This window comes from Passer montanus, unplaced genomic scaffold, assembly GCF_014805655.1.
Source record: "Passer montanus isolate IOZ18808 unplaced genomic scaffold, ASM1480565v1 scaffold1, whole genome shotgun sequence".
In the NCBI taxonomy this organism is placed as follows: Eukaryota; Metazoa; Chordata; class Aves; order Passeriformes; family Passeridae; genus Passer; species Passer montanus.
This window is the reverse complement of record NW_024356504.1, coordinates 21540969-21554402: the sequence shown is the minus strand read 5'-3', so window position 1 is coordinate 21554402 and position 13434 is coordinate 21540969. Positions and strand designations below refer to the sequence as shown.

At 37.9% G+C, this 13434-nt stretch overlaps 1 protein-coding gene across 2 annotated transcripts in view; it reads left to right on the top strand.

The window, feature by feature from the left end:
* NCKAP5 (NCK associated protein 5) overlaps positions 1-13434 on the top strand; it is a 354162-nt gene that overhangs the window by 274759 nt on the left and 65969 nt on the right. The gene's annotated exons all lie outside the window — the stretch shown is intronic.

Below are 13434 nucleotides of genomic sequence, written 5' to 3'. Positions count from 1 at the left end.
TACCTGTCATAGCAAGAGGGGCTGGGAAAGAAACCCAGGGGCTCCATTTTAGTGACCCACCTTGTACTTCATTTGCAAGTGGGACAAAGAGCTGGGGATAATAGTCAAAGATTTAAAACTGAGTAGAGGAAAACCAATTACAAATGAAGAGAGAAATCTGTGGAAGTGATTTACAGGAGGATGTGGAAAGGAATAAGACAGGGATCAGAGGTTGCCTTCTTATAAATATCCCTTTTTGAAAATTTTTTTGTGTCATATAGCTCTGTTTACATAAATTTGAGATATTTGCTAGATTAATTGTTCCCATGGGAGAAGTCCTGCTTTCACTTTTCACCCAGAAAGTTGTTGTCACAGGGATTTTTATAAACCATGCAGGATTTTTCAGTGAAAAGGGATGAAAAAGTGGCAAGTAGCAAAATTTATTGAGTTGATTTATTTGATTAAATAAGTAATAAAATTTTCATAGTTGGGAAAGTATAAGATAATATTTCTAATCATAAGATTTACAATATCCCTGATCTTAAACTATATTTTCATTGCCGTTTTATTTCCATCATAAAAATTCTACTTTATCAACCCCAGAACCAGGCAGGGAGGTCTCCTGAAGCATTTATTTTCTTCTTGTGTTTCTCTGGCTGAATTACTTATATTTATTACTCATGGACCATCCACACTGTTTAATTTCACACCTAAAATTTTGCCTAAAATTGTACAGCACAGAGTGTTGAATTTTCAGGTGGTCAAGGTAAATAATAATTACTTTGTGATGACTGCATTGGTATGAGCCCTTTTAATAACCTGACAGCTCTGCCCTGATGTACAAGACAGAGTGTGGCTGCACAGGCTGTGATGGAACCTTGCACAGCTTAGCAGGAAGGGGTAAATTGCACCAAAGACATTATTATATATGGGAAGAAGAAGAGGGCACTTAATTGCCCTAAGAGCTGCCAAAAGGAGATGGAATGTCTGGGCTCAGAGCCTGACCTCTGGTGCAGACATCCTTAGGCATGATGAAGTCTGAATGCAGGAGGTTAGAAGTGGAGTTGCACTGCTTTGCAGCAATGAGATCTGTGTAATATTTAAGTGTTTCAGAGAGTGGGTGTCTGAGGGTTTGAAATGAGACCTAAAGATGGTCACACACTGTTAGGGAACAGTTTGTCAGCATTCCAAGGTACATTCAGTAAGTGGATTGTTATATGCTGGGGAGCAGTAGAATTTCCTTCTCACAGAAGTCAGGTGCCTGCAGGCTCTCAAGGGAGCAGGCAGACTTGATACCAAATCAGCAAATTGTTTTTCAAGTTGTGAAAGTCCTACAGCTGACCTGCTTATTTGCTTATTTCACATTTTTTCTTCTGTATCCATCAGATTGTCAGGGCACTCCTTTCTGCAAATCTTCAGAAAAGTTCCAGCTCCAGAACAAACTCTGTCCTTTTCTCCTCTGTAAACATATCAACATAAATAAGGTGTGGCAGCATCTGTAGTGAATATTTCCTTACTCAGAAATCAAGACTGGTGGCTTGAAGGAGAAATTAATTCCAGATCTGCTAATTTCTTCAGCAGTAATTAAATACTGCTTGCAAGTTAAGACAATCTCCAGGGCTGTATCAACAGAGAAGAAGGTGATCACATAAATGTAAAGCATGTTTGAGATATATTAAGTTTAAACTAGTACATTAACCTTTATCCAAGAATTACATTGCTACCAGAACCTCTTTTAAGTGTAAGATTGGATTTTACGCTTTTTATTGTTCTCAAAAGATTTCAGGCTGTTGCCCTGCTGGATTAATTCCTCCAGATCAAGGCTACCAAAGTGCATAGTTACTGTACTGAAGATCCTACCCCAGGATCTCCATGAGCCTCAACCTTGCAGCCATAAGAAATTGTAAGAATGCTTCTGTATATCAGGAATCAAGACAGTGATCTAGTATGGAATGCTCAAGTTTCTTTGAGACTTTTAAGAACAAATTAAAGGACATTCTTCATGTGAGGATGGTGATGTCATTATTTCCAATCTTGCATTATCTCAGTAAACTGTTAGCTACTTACTATTTGTTCCATGTCCTCACTCACCAATAATATCTGAGAAGACAGAAATATAAAACTTTGAAAGTCTGTATTTCATCTCGGCTTAAATCGTCAACATGTAATAGTACATTATAAACCATATTTATTACTTGCCCTGTTTGTAGCTCCAAATATATGCTGGAGAAATATTTCAGAGATAAAATATTTAGGAGAGCCAATTGGTTAGATAAATGGATGACCAAAAAGTCACTGATGAGGGAAAGAAAGGAAACATCCCCCTTATGGAAAAACCCGACCTAATCTCCCTGAACCATATGATTTCTAGTTTTGAATGCACAGCAGCAGCACAATACCTGAAAGAATTTGGTGGTGTATCTGACATGCAGCCAGCCTGGAAGGAGCTCCCAGATAGGCAGGCTGATGAAGGAACACAAAAATGTTTGATAGAGATAGTGAAATGAGCATAGAGGTGGGGCAGGATCCCTCACAGCAGATCAGACTAAAGCAAAGCACAGTGAAAGGGTCAGTGGAGAACAATATTTTAGTATGAGGAACTCAGATCAGCTGACCTGATCAGCCTGCTCCATCAGTAATTCGTGTTTTGGTGATTTACCTTCTTGTCAGACTGTTGTCCCTTACTTCAGCAATTCAATTCTCACCAATTTGCTCTCAAACAAAATCAAAACATTAACTTAAGCTCCCAGGGCATGTAGTTCTGATGAGAATAATAATGCATTTAAGAGAAAATTACCCCCAGCTGCTCAGCATTCCTCTGTCCAAATATTTTAACCAGCCTGGAGAGGTTCCACAGAAAACCAATGTAAGGTTTTCCACATCAACACAAACATGACATTCTGTGATAGAATTTTAAATAGATAAATTTCAGCTACTGAGTCTAAAAATGAGCCATTTCCAATATCCTGATGAAAATAAATTGCTACAGCTATTGCAAAACCAGCAAATCAAATGGGCAAATAATCTTCAGGAAAGCCACAAGTGATCCTCAGTGAAGTATTTATGAATGATTTTGACTGAGGAGAGCAATATTTTTTAAGTTTTGAAGACACATAATGGCATTACTCAAGAGCAAAGAGAGTATTTCAGAGTAAGCCCGTGTCAGGAGAATGTTTGGGCTGTACTGATGTGACAGGCCTGGACAACAAAAGTGAGATTTTACTGCCAATTTTTAGACAAAGAAAAATAAGCAACTGACACTGAGTGAACCAACAATTTTTCTTTATTCTATGCATAGATTTTTATTATCAGTGATGAGCTACATGATGGCAGGAATCCAATTTGGCATTTGAAACCCTAAGCAAGTTTGTGGACAGAGTAATTAAGTACAAGAATATTGTTCATGTTTTTTCCTTTATTGTGTATATTCCATATAGGAATACATTTTAAAAAGTAAGGAATTCCCTGTGCTTCACTCTCAATAAACATTTAAAAGACATGCTTTTTTATCCCATGCAGTTATATTTAACCTACAGTAATGCTTAAATTGTGGCTGATCTTTCAGCCTGCTCTGTTTGTTAAATATATTAGCAAGATTTATTAGCAACTTTCCATGTGAATCCCTGCGTAAATGGTCAAGTGTAAGTACAGGGGCTGCTTAGAGACTGGTTGTGAACTTAGTGAAAACTCTGAGTTACTCATGTGTTTCTATTTTATATGACCAGCACATCCATGTGTTGTCAGACATATTTCTGGTTTTGCACTTTGCAATTTATTTATTTGAATAGTCACTCATTCAGATTTCCTTTCTAAATAGAAAAAAAAATTTATCATGGACATTCTGACAGCAAAAATTAGCATGGATTTGTTCTTATGTTATCACAGTATGTGATGCGTTACATATAAAAGTGCAAGTTCATATGATCAGGTCAGCTTTTAAAGCCTCCCCCCTTTTGGATTTCACACTGGAATAAAATAGTAGCCTCTGCAAGCCCTGCTTAAATGCAGTGTGCTCAAACAACAGGTGTGCAGGGTAATTGTTTTCTCATCATGGTGCATATTTCACACTCTGTAGCTCTCAAATGGAATACCAAAAGAATGTATAAAATTAATTCAAAGATTTAAAGGGCTCTGTCTTGTGGTAAAGTGGGAATCTGTTGAAATTCTAAAGCACTACAGAATTATAACCTTTATTATTACAGATCTATGATTTTCTTTTTATTGTGCTAATAGAGCTAAGTATTGTAGTTCATTTTTTATTTTTTTAAAACTCTAAGATTTAAATAAATGATAGCTGTGCAAAAGCATATATAAAACAAATAATAGATAAAGGATTAATTTCATCTGTTATTACACTCAATACATATAAATCCTCGTTTAAATTTTACTTTATTACTGTGTTTTTGTTACTGTTATTTAAGTGCAGTGGCACTTTGAAGATGTGAAGCAATACAGAATCATGGCTCTTTTTACTGAGAAGTAGGTGTGCCAGTAAGTGCTCTGCTTCATAACATCTAAACTGTTCAGATTATATCAGGCCAGTGTGAATTGCTAGTAATGTAAAATTACACGTTCCATCAAATGAAACAAACTAACATTATGCTAAGTGGGTTGAAGCACATAAGGTTACTCAATAGGTATTTTCTGTTGCCATCTGTTATGGAAAAAAATAATTTTCCTCTGATATACTTTATATGTTTTATATATTCTTACAGATACTGCACATAGAATAAAGAGTTGATAATTAGAATAAAATGTTGCTCATAATGAATCATAAAACATCTAAGGAACCAACCCCATCTTTTAGTATTGAATTTTACTAATGCTCTCCTTTGTTTCCGAAATGACCTATCTTCTTTAATGATAGTTTGGATACTGGTAAGATTCAAATTCTCATCCAAAGGCCGTGGCACTATTGACTAAATCTCTGTTGATTCGCTGAGAATGTGAAATACTGTATTGCAAGATAAAATCAGCACGAGGTGCTCAGTGAAACTGAAGAGTCCATTAGTGCCTTAACTCTTAAATTACCATCTGTAATCTCTCTTGATAAGGATGAGCTGAAAGGAAAAGTTACCTTTGTCATTAAATCTTTAACAATGTGATATTGACAGCCTGGAGTTTTTCTGTATTTTTAGCATCTTTAGACTTCATCCTGCTCCTTCCTTTCTCTAGATGTGGGCAGGCTGTGTTCCATTAGTCACTGAGCAATGTCTGGGTGCAGGAAGGGGCAGTGATTTGTCTGTGTCCTGTGTGCATCACAAGGGCATCTTCCACATTATGAATTAAACTCCATCTTACTGCATTAGAAGTATGGAAAACAGACTGCCAAAGCAATGGCATCATGAATTAATAGCAGTGCTTTAAAAATCTCAGATATACTCCCACTCTTCAGCTCATCTTTCTGGTATACCATTTCAGAAATGAGCTATTTAATTTTGTAGTGTTTTGATCCTAAATTTTTTATATTTAGTTATATTTTAAAAGCAGAAACACTCAATCTATTTTTTTTTAGTTTCTGTTATTTACTATTAACTGTTTTTCTCTAAATAAGCCTTGTGTACTTTTCCTGTACAGTAGATGCAGGCACAGTCACAGATCTAGGCACAATTATTATGAATTATAGATACTGCAAGTGTGAGCATGAATCAGAGATTAGCTTTGTGTTTCAGAGGCTCACTTAGATTTATTCGTCTAAATGATCCCTAGGAGATCTTGACAATAATTAGAAATATGGGTGTACTCTGCCCTGTCACCAGTCTTCACCTGCTACTTGTTCCTGTGGGAATAACAAATGGATTTAACCTTTCATTTAGGTCTTCAGGTCCTTCATTCACATGGGACCAGACTTTCAAGTGCTCAGGCATTGTGCTGAGCTCTTTTAAAAATCTAGCTACTGCCAAAATGGGAGCTGATCCCTTTAGAAATTCCTGTATAATGCCTCCTTAAGCCCTGCTTTTATCCACAGTGAGAAAACGATCAATTCACAAGGGCACAGGTTCCTAGTCAGGAGCTGGCTGGCCCAGCTTCTCCTGAGCAGAGACAGCTGCTGAGAGGGTTTGAAGCCCTCAGCCACCTGAGCCAGGGGCAAAACTCCCAACCTGGGCCAGGCTGCCTCTGGCTGCAGGGTGGGAGAGGAGATTTTTCCATGCCATCCCATGCCAGACCTAGCCCCAGCCCTCCCAAGGGCAGTTCAGGTCCTGGGTAATGCTTGGAGGGTATGGCACCTTTCCTGCCAGGAGCTGTGACTGGCATTTTCCATCTCCTGGTGTTCCTGCTGGCTGGGGCAGTGGGAGGGAGGTGCAGATGAGCATGGGCAGTGCAGGGCTGTGTCCTCAGGCCATCCATGGCCCCTCCTTGCTGGTACCAGCACCAGCTCTCCCTCCTCACCTGGGCTTCAGCCTCACTTGGCCAGCCTGATGCCGAGATCATTCCAAGGTTTCTCATCCCTCCAGAGTAGGTTGGTGGGATTCCAGAAGGCTACAGCCAAGGTTTGTTGAGAGCATCAGGTCTCCAGAGTTGTGCTGTGTCCTACACAAGCCCTGAGATTTTGGTGTGCATCAGGATAAACCTAGAAGAACTTGAAGTGCCACCTGGAGGCCTTGTGGTCAGATTTGGCACTTTCAAGAATGAAATATCACTGGAAATGCACACTTATGGCCATCTAGAAGCTTTATTTCTGAAAAGCAGTAGAAGTTTGGGAAGCCTATGGGGTAATTCCTGGTAGAAATTATTTTCACTTCAGTAGAAGTGAAGCCAATAATTCCTACCAGCTGGGAATCTACCCACTTATTCTTTCTAAATCATACTTTTAAGTAAGTGCTTTGAGGAAAAGGAATAGAATCAAGTACCTTGTATCCAGGTATTCAAGAAAAACGTCTCTTCTTATTAGAAATTATTCTGTCAGAGACAAAAACAATGCATTAGAGTTGGAGAGAAAATATGTATGTAAAAGGCTTAAACTAACAATAAAAGTAGTTCTTGCAACTCTCCTCCTACTTTTAAACTCCTTTCAATCCACATGACATTTCAACAGTATTACACAAAAAAAAAAGAAAAAAGAAGGAAAGAAAAAGAAAAGAAAAAAGTAGGGTGGAGGAATGGAGTAACTTTTTAATGCATAATACTGAGGCAAGGAAAATATGGCTTGTTCAACATTAACCTTGACAAATTCCTGCTCATGTCATTTAAATGAATGAACCTTTCCAATGCCTAGATTGCTGGACCTTGGGAAACAGCAGTGAGGAAGGATTGTAAAAACAGGGCTCATCTCTTTTAAGTTTTGGGGTGGTTTTTTTTTGAGTAAATGAATGATTTCAGTGAAATCCAAATAGGGATGAATCTGCTCACTTGAATCCCCCGTTCACAGCCAATGAACTTCCCTGTGAAACAGAGCTTGCCCTCCTGGGTTGCCATGTATTGATCTAAAACATCTTCCCTGAGTCTTCTCTCTTCTTTTCCTCCTACAGGCAAAAGGTTAGTGTTAGATAATAGTATTAATTTTCCAGACATCTGCACATGTTTTAATAGCCTTTAGAAGGTTTGAAATGGTTTCTGTTTGACCACCACAGGGCTAAAATGCCATTAAGACTTAGATTGTAGCAATACATAACAATCATAGCCCTGTAGTTCAACCTGGCAATAAAAAAGCTAATTTATTTTATCGGAGATTTAAATTAATGTGATGAACTCCTCTCTCAACAGGAGCTGTAACACCACTCTCACTAAAAATACCATGTCCCTGCATATTTTCCAAACCAGATAAAATACTTGTGACAAACCTTGTGTATGTATTGTGTGTGCTATTTTGGAGTGCTTGCACGTGTGTTTGTGTGTCCATATCAAACTCCTACTGCTCCTGAGACCAGTTTTATTTTTCTGTCATATCTTCATTCTGAGCCTCTTTTCTTCTGTCATCTGGCTCGTAGGCTCAGCAAGAAGAAAGTGATTAATAAGGCAGTCTCCAGTGTTATCATTGGGGTTTGTTTAACACCTGGAGAACTGGAGTTTTCTTGTGGACAAAAATTCTTGTTGCTTAGGTAAATTCAGTTGAAAATAGTGTTTAAAACAGACCTATGCATTTAACTAGGACATTTTTGAAAATCTGTGAAAGAAAAAGACTTCAGACAGTTATCATTTCCAGCTTTATGCCAGAGGAAAGCTTCAGCTTATCCCATTATAAAGTGATAAAGCAGCATCTGATGGCAGCAGCTTCTGTGATAAAATGATCATGGCAGCACTGAGAACGAATCTAATAAGGGAATTGATCTGTAGATTCCAATTCTGGTAGAGCCAACATTGATCAACATAAATGTCAATAAGAAGATCTCACTGAGGTCTGCCTAATTCCTTTAGATTATTTTGGGGCATAATCAGAAACTGAATGTGAAAATGGATTTTAAACTGTAGGAATTGCAAAGGCAACGACCAATGTTATGTTGTGCTACCAGGAATATCACTGACTGTCATTTTATGAAATATTGAAATTAGTGAGTATCTTTTATTCATATAAGAATTGATAATACAGCTGTTGCAGAAGTAAGAACTTTCTCCTGTGTTTTTATATTAAAGTATTTCTTAAATACAATGAAATAATAAAAACCAGCCCACCTTTTTACTGCTGAAGCATAGATAGCATGTGTAAGACATGCCAGAAAAGATTAATGGTATAGTTCTTCACTGTTGCAGGAATTCAGTATGAAGTTGTTTCCAAGTATAAATTCAGTATAAAGTTGTTCTTTCTGGCAACGCTGAAGTGTTAAAAACAAAATGGTTTTCTTTATGGACAGTGTAACAACAGCAGGTGTCAGGATGTGCAGAATGTGCCCTTCACTCTTTGTTGTTGCCATAATTCACAGCACCTACGTGGTGCTGGCCCTCATTTGGCACAGTGGAATTGGCATACTGAGTAGCGTTAGATCAATGGGAAGACATTTAGAAAAATAAGAGATAAAATACAAATATGTACTTAATAAAAGTCTCGTCTCCTGCACATCACTATCCTCACAGCACGGCTGTTTCCCCATAATCCAAGGAGTCTTCCATTTGCAAGCTCGTTGAAAACATTTTTTCATTAATTATTCACGTTCTGAGTAGCTGATTACTGGGTCATTGATGTAAACTGTTGACTTTACAGTAATTACAAACCACAGGGAACTTTATACATGCATTTTCCTAAGAAATTAAATTAGCTCATTTTCATATTACTGCAATATTTACAGACTCCTACCATAGTGCTATTAAAATGAGAACTAACACTCTGGAATCTCAGAGCTTGAAAACACTGATACACATATAAAATGCAAACTGGGATCAGAGGGGGTTACTTTCAATGTAACTTTTATTTAAAGCAGTTTATAAAAATTAATAAAAGTAAGGATTTGGAACAGGAGTAATTTTAGCCTTGCAATGTTGTCAACTCTCTGAAGAATACAGGGAGATTATGCTATTGGTGTTTGTATATCAAATGCCTGCTTAATGCCTCACAATTCATACCCTAGAATATAAGTTTCCAGCCTTTGGAGTTAACTTTGGGTCTGATTCACTGAATTTTGTCATCTCTGGATCTCTCAATAGTAATAGAGAGTTGCAAGTTGGAAACTCTGCAGATGACTCAAATCAAACCGTGTTTTACTTTCTGTGCTGGAATTGCCTTGTTAGCAGGATTTTCTGATGTTGTTTTAACACTCTAATCTTCCATACAAATGTTTCTAGTATCATATCCTTGTACTTTATCTTGGATGTTGCCTTAGTCTCAATAAACTTACCCAGAGGATTTGCCAGCAAACTGACAAACCCCTGTTAATTCTGGAGTTGGATTTAAAGTCTAGCATCTTCTGTAAAGGCTTCTTAGAAAAGTGTGCCTAGTAGAAGGGAAAAACAACAAAAAACAGATGGAAAATACCAAATTAGAACTTCCATGGAAGTATTTTTATTAGATTAATGGAAAATTTAGATTCACACACTTGAAATTTAAGGGCTAGCTGAAAACTTCCTTTTTTTTTTTTAATTTTGTACTAAGAACTCATTTAGCTTACTGAAATGCATTTTAAAGTTAATCCTTTAATATTCACTTATGTACAACACATCCTCCTATCACCACTGAGCAGTACTGCATGTTTGTGATTGTTCCCTGTATTTGAAAGAGCTGAGGGTGGGATCAATAAAAGTCTCCAACTGTTTGCTCAGACCACTGTAAGAGTTATCCTGGGGCTCACCTGCTGTGTGCTAACCCTTTCCTCCCACCAAAAATACCCTGTAGCAACACTGTATAATGACCCTGTAGCAAAAGAGAAATAGAAAAACTAGCTGAAAGTGGTGCATTGGCTTTGCAATCAGAAGTGGGATGTTCCTGCTTGTGCAGGGCTTTATTTATAGCTTTTAGAGATCTAAGTGATGCACATCTAATTACATTTTAAACAGCCAAAGGGTGTTAGTTTTTCACTCCAGTTTTAGCCCCCATCCTGTAAATGGTTAAACATGGCCCAACATTAAGAGAAAGAATAATTTTCATAGAATTGTGGACTGGTTTGTGTTGGAAGTGACCTCAAAGCTCATCTGTTTCCAACCTCCCTGCCATGGACAAGGATACCATTCACTAGACCTGGTTTTCCTTTACTAAACAATGTCAGCCATGAAGTTCTGCTTATAGGAGGTGAATAGGAGGAAATAATTCTGAATTTTCTATTAACAGAGCTGAAAATAATTATTATACTTTTGGTTTTGTGATATCAATTATATGCAATAACACATCAGGCATTTCTGTGTGTACACAGTGCTCAGTTGCAAGTACATTTCCTGTGTTGGTGATTATTAGAATGAAAAAAACTGGAAGCATCTTCTTGTACCTTTCACTTTTGCTTCATATTTGGCTGGTTTTTATTGATAACCATGTGTTCTACTCTCTTAGAAGGCAGAATTTCCATATGTCAAAAGAATATATATTCCAAAATCTTATTTCTCTAAAGGAAAAGTTGATTTCTACTTTTGGAGATTTTATCATTTTTTTGCTTAACTATACTTAATTTTCTCCTTAATTCCAGAATATTTAGTGGATGAGAAGTTCACACTTTGTTTTTTGAACAGTGCATATTCTACTCTAGGTAACTTTTGGTGGGATAGGTGAAGGATGTTCTCATCTCCAGCTGAACCTCCCCTCTGAAATGTATCTAAGGACTACAAAAATCAATATTTTGTTTAATGAAAGCTTATGCTTCTACACAAAGCAATAATATATCAATATTTTGCCTAATAATATTTTTCCTTTCTATGGGCTACTGCCTTTATGGTGCAATGGGAATGAGAAGGTTTTCCCTGCCAGCCCAATTTCAGTGGCTGGGCTACAGAGGGAAGCAGGCCAGAATGTGGCTGTTCAGGTTTGTGCTGCCCTGAAAAACAGCAAAGACAGGAGAGGGCCACACACACCAAACAAACATTTACAGCTCTGGCACGGAGCAGCAGGATAAAAATGTCTCCTTGGTATCTAGAGAGAGAATTTTGTGAATGATAGACTTTGGCTCATGTGAGAAAAGCAAAGCCAATTGATTTAATAGCAATTAACTCATCCAATATTGGAGAGCTGTGTACTCTTTGGCATAATTCATTGAAAATTGTTCTGGCAATGCTGCAGACCATTAGATGTTTAAAAAGGAGATGGGAACTGATAGATATTCTGCAGAGATAGAGTCAAGAGGCACAATGGTTCGGGGAGTCTCTGTGATATTGCCTTCTGCCAGCAGGTAGTAGTTTTCTTTTATCTTCCTAGAAAGTCTTAATAAGAATGCTGCTGGTGGAGGGGAACTGGCCTGCTGGCTGATGGATTGGTTATCTGCCTGCCAGATAATTGTGTTTCCTATTGCACTTGATATAATAGGTTTCCACCTAAATTATCAATTACTTTGTTTTTATTTTTCATGTGGGTTGCAGGAGTTAATCTTGGCGCTGAACCACAAAGGACACTGACTTTTCTGCATCAGTCTCTCAGGTGAAGGAGGAGCTTTGCTGCTGTTGGCCACAGTCACCTGCAGAGAAATCCCCTCTGTTCTGCCCTGGCCTTTCAGCACCCCTTTCTGGGGAGACATGGGTCCAGTCAAGCTAAGATGTAACCAACTTTTCAGTCCACACCTGCCCTGTAGTACTCAGTACAGGGTAATTTCCAAGGAAGTTGGCCCAGTCCATGCTGTATTCAGTTCCATGTGGATTTTCAGGTCTGCAGCCCAGTGATCCTGATGCTTTCCTGTTTCCAGAGGGGTCCAGGCAGTGTCCAGCACCTCTAAGTATTGCTCATTTTCCCCTTATCATTATATAGGGCACCAACAAATGGGGCAGACAGCTTGGATTTATAGGTGTAACTCTGGGTTTCATAGTTAAGTATTCGTTTAAACTGATGTGATCTCTTCCATGGAAGTCATTCTGTGCAGTGGCCTGCCTTTTGTTGCAGTGTGTCGTGATAGCATCAACAGTGATTTTAATACTGTACAATTTTCAAGGCAGCAGTAACTCCTTGATCTAGTTATGTGACTGTCATCTGAAAATAACCATAAAGGACACAGTACATTTTGTGTATCTGAGAAGAAATCAGAATCAAGATACATAGTTAGCACAATCTGTTACTTGATTTTAAATGCATCATTAATGAGATTTTTAACAAATGCTAGAGTTTTCCCCATTCTTTAATTAGACAATGGAGAAGGAAAAAGAAAAATAAATTAAAGAGAAACATTTTTTCCTGTGCTTTTCTTTTGTAATTGGATGACTTGCTTCAGTGCTGTGTGATTATATTTAATTGATGACCTCAAACTTTATTATGCTGTTTGTTAATGCTAGTCATTGTTCTGGCCACCTCTGTTAGTTTATTTGCATATGTGTGGGGAGGAATATTCCCAATGTGATGATCTCATTTGATACAGAAATATAATCACATTATACATCTTGAGAACACACTTTCCTTCTTTGTTAATCATTTTAGTCTGCTGATTTGCCTTTGGTACTGCAGTTTTAGAGAGTTTAACTGTGGCAAAGGTGACTCAAACACAGTGTGACCCCTGTGCAGCCCAGCCCACTGAGCCACTGGGGAGGGACCCCCAGAACCCTGAGCTGTTTCCAGCTGGGCTGTGATTGATCACTGGTCAAAAATTGTTTCTGATTTCTGCCTGTTATGTGATCTCTGCTGATCTCTGATCTCTGCTCTTATGTCTGACACAGATTCTGTATTCTGTAAGTACCACTAAATTTCATTGGATGATGTTGTAGGGGAATATTTTGTTTCCCTTATTTAAATGTTTATATGTTCCCATTTAAGTAATAAAATGGGAAAGTGGAAAAATGGGAAGACAGTATTACAGTTGTAAAATTCCTTTAGCACTATTTCTAGGATCCTTTTTTTCTGGGAAAATACATTTTCACCTACAAATGTTCATCCATCTCAGCTGTCCCCAGTCATCATCTCCAAAGCAC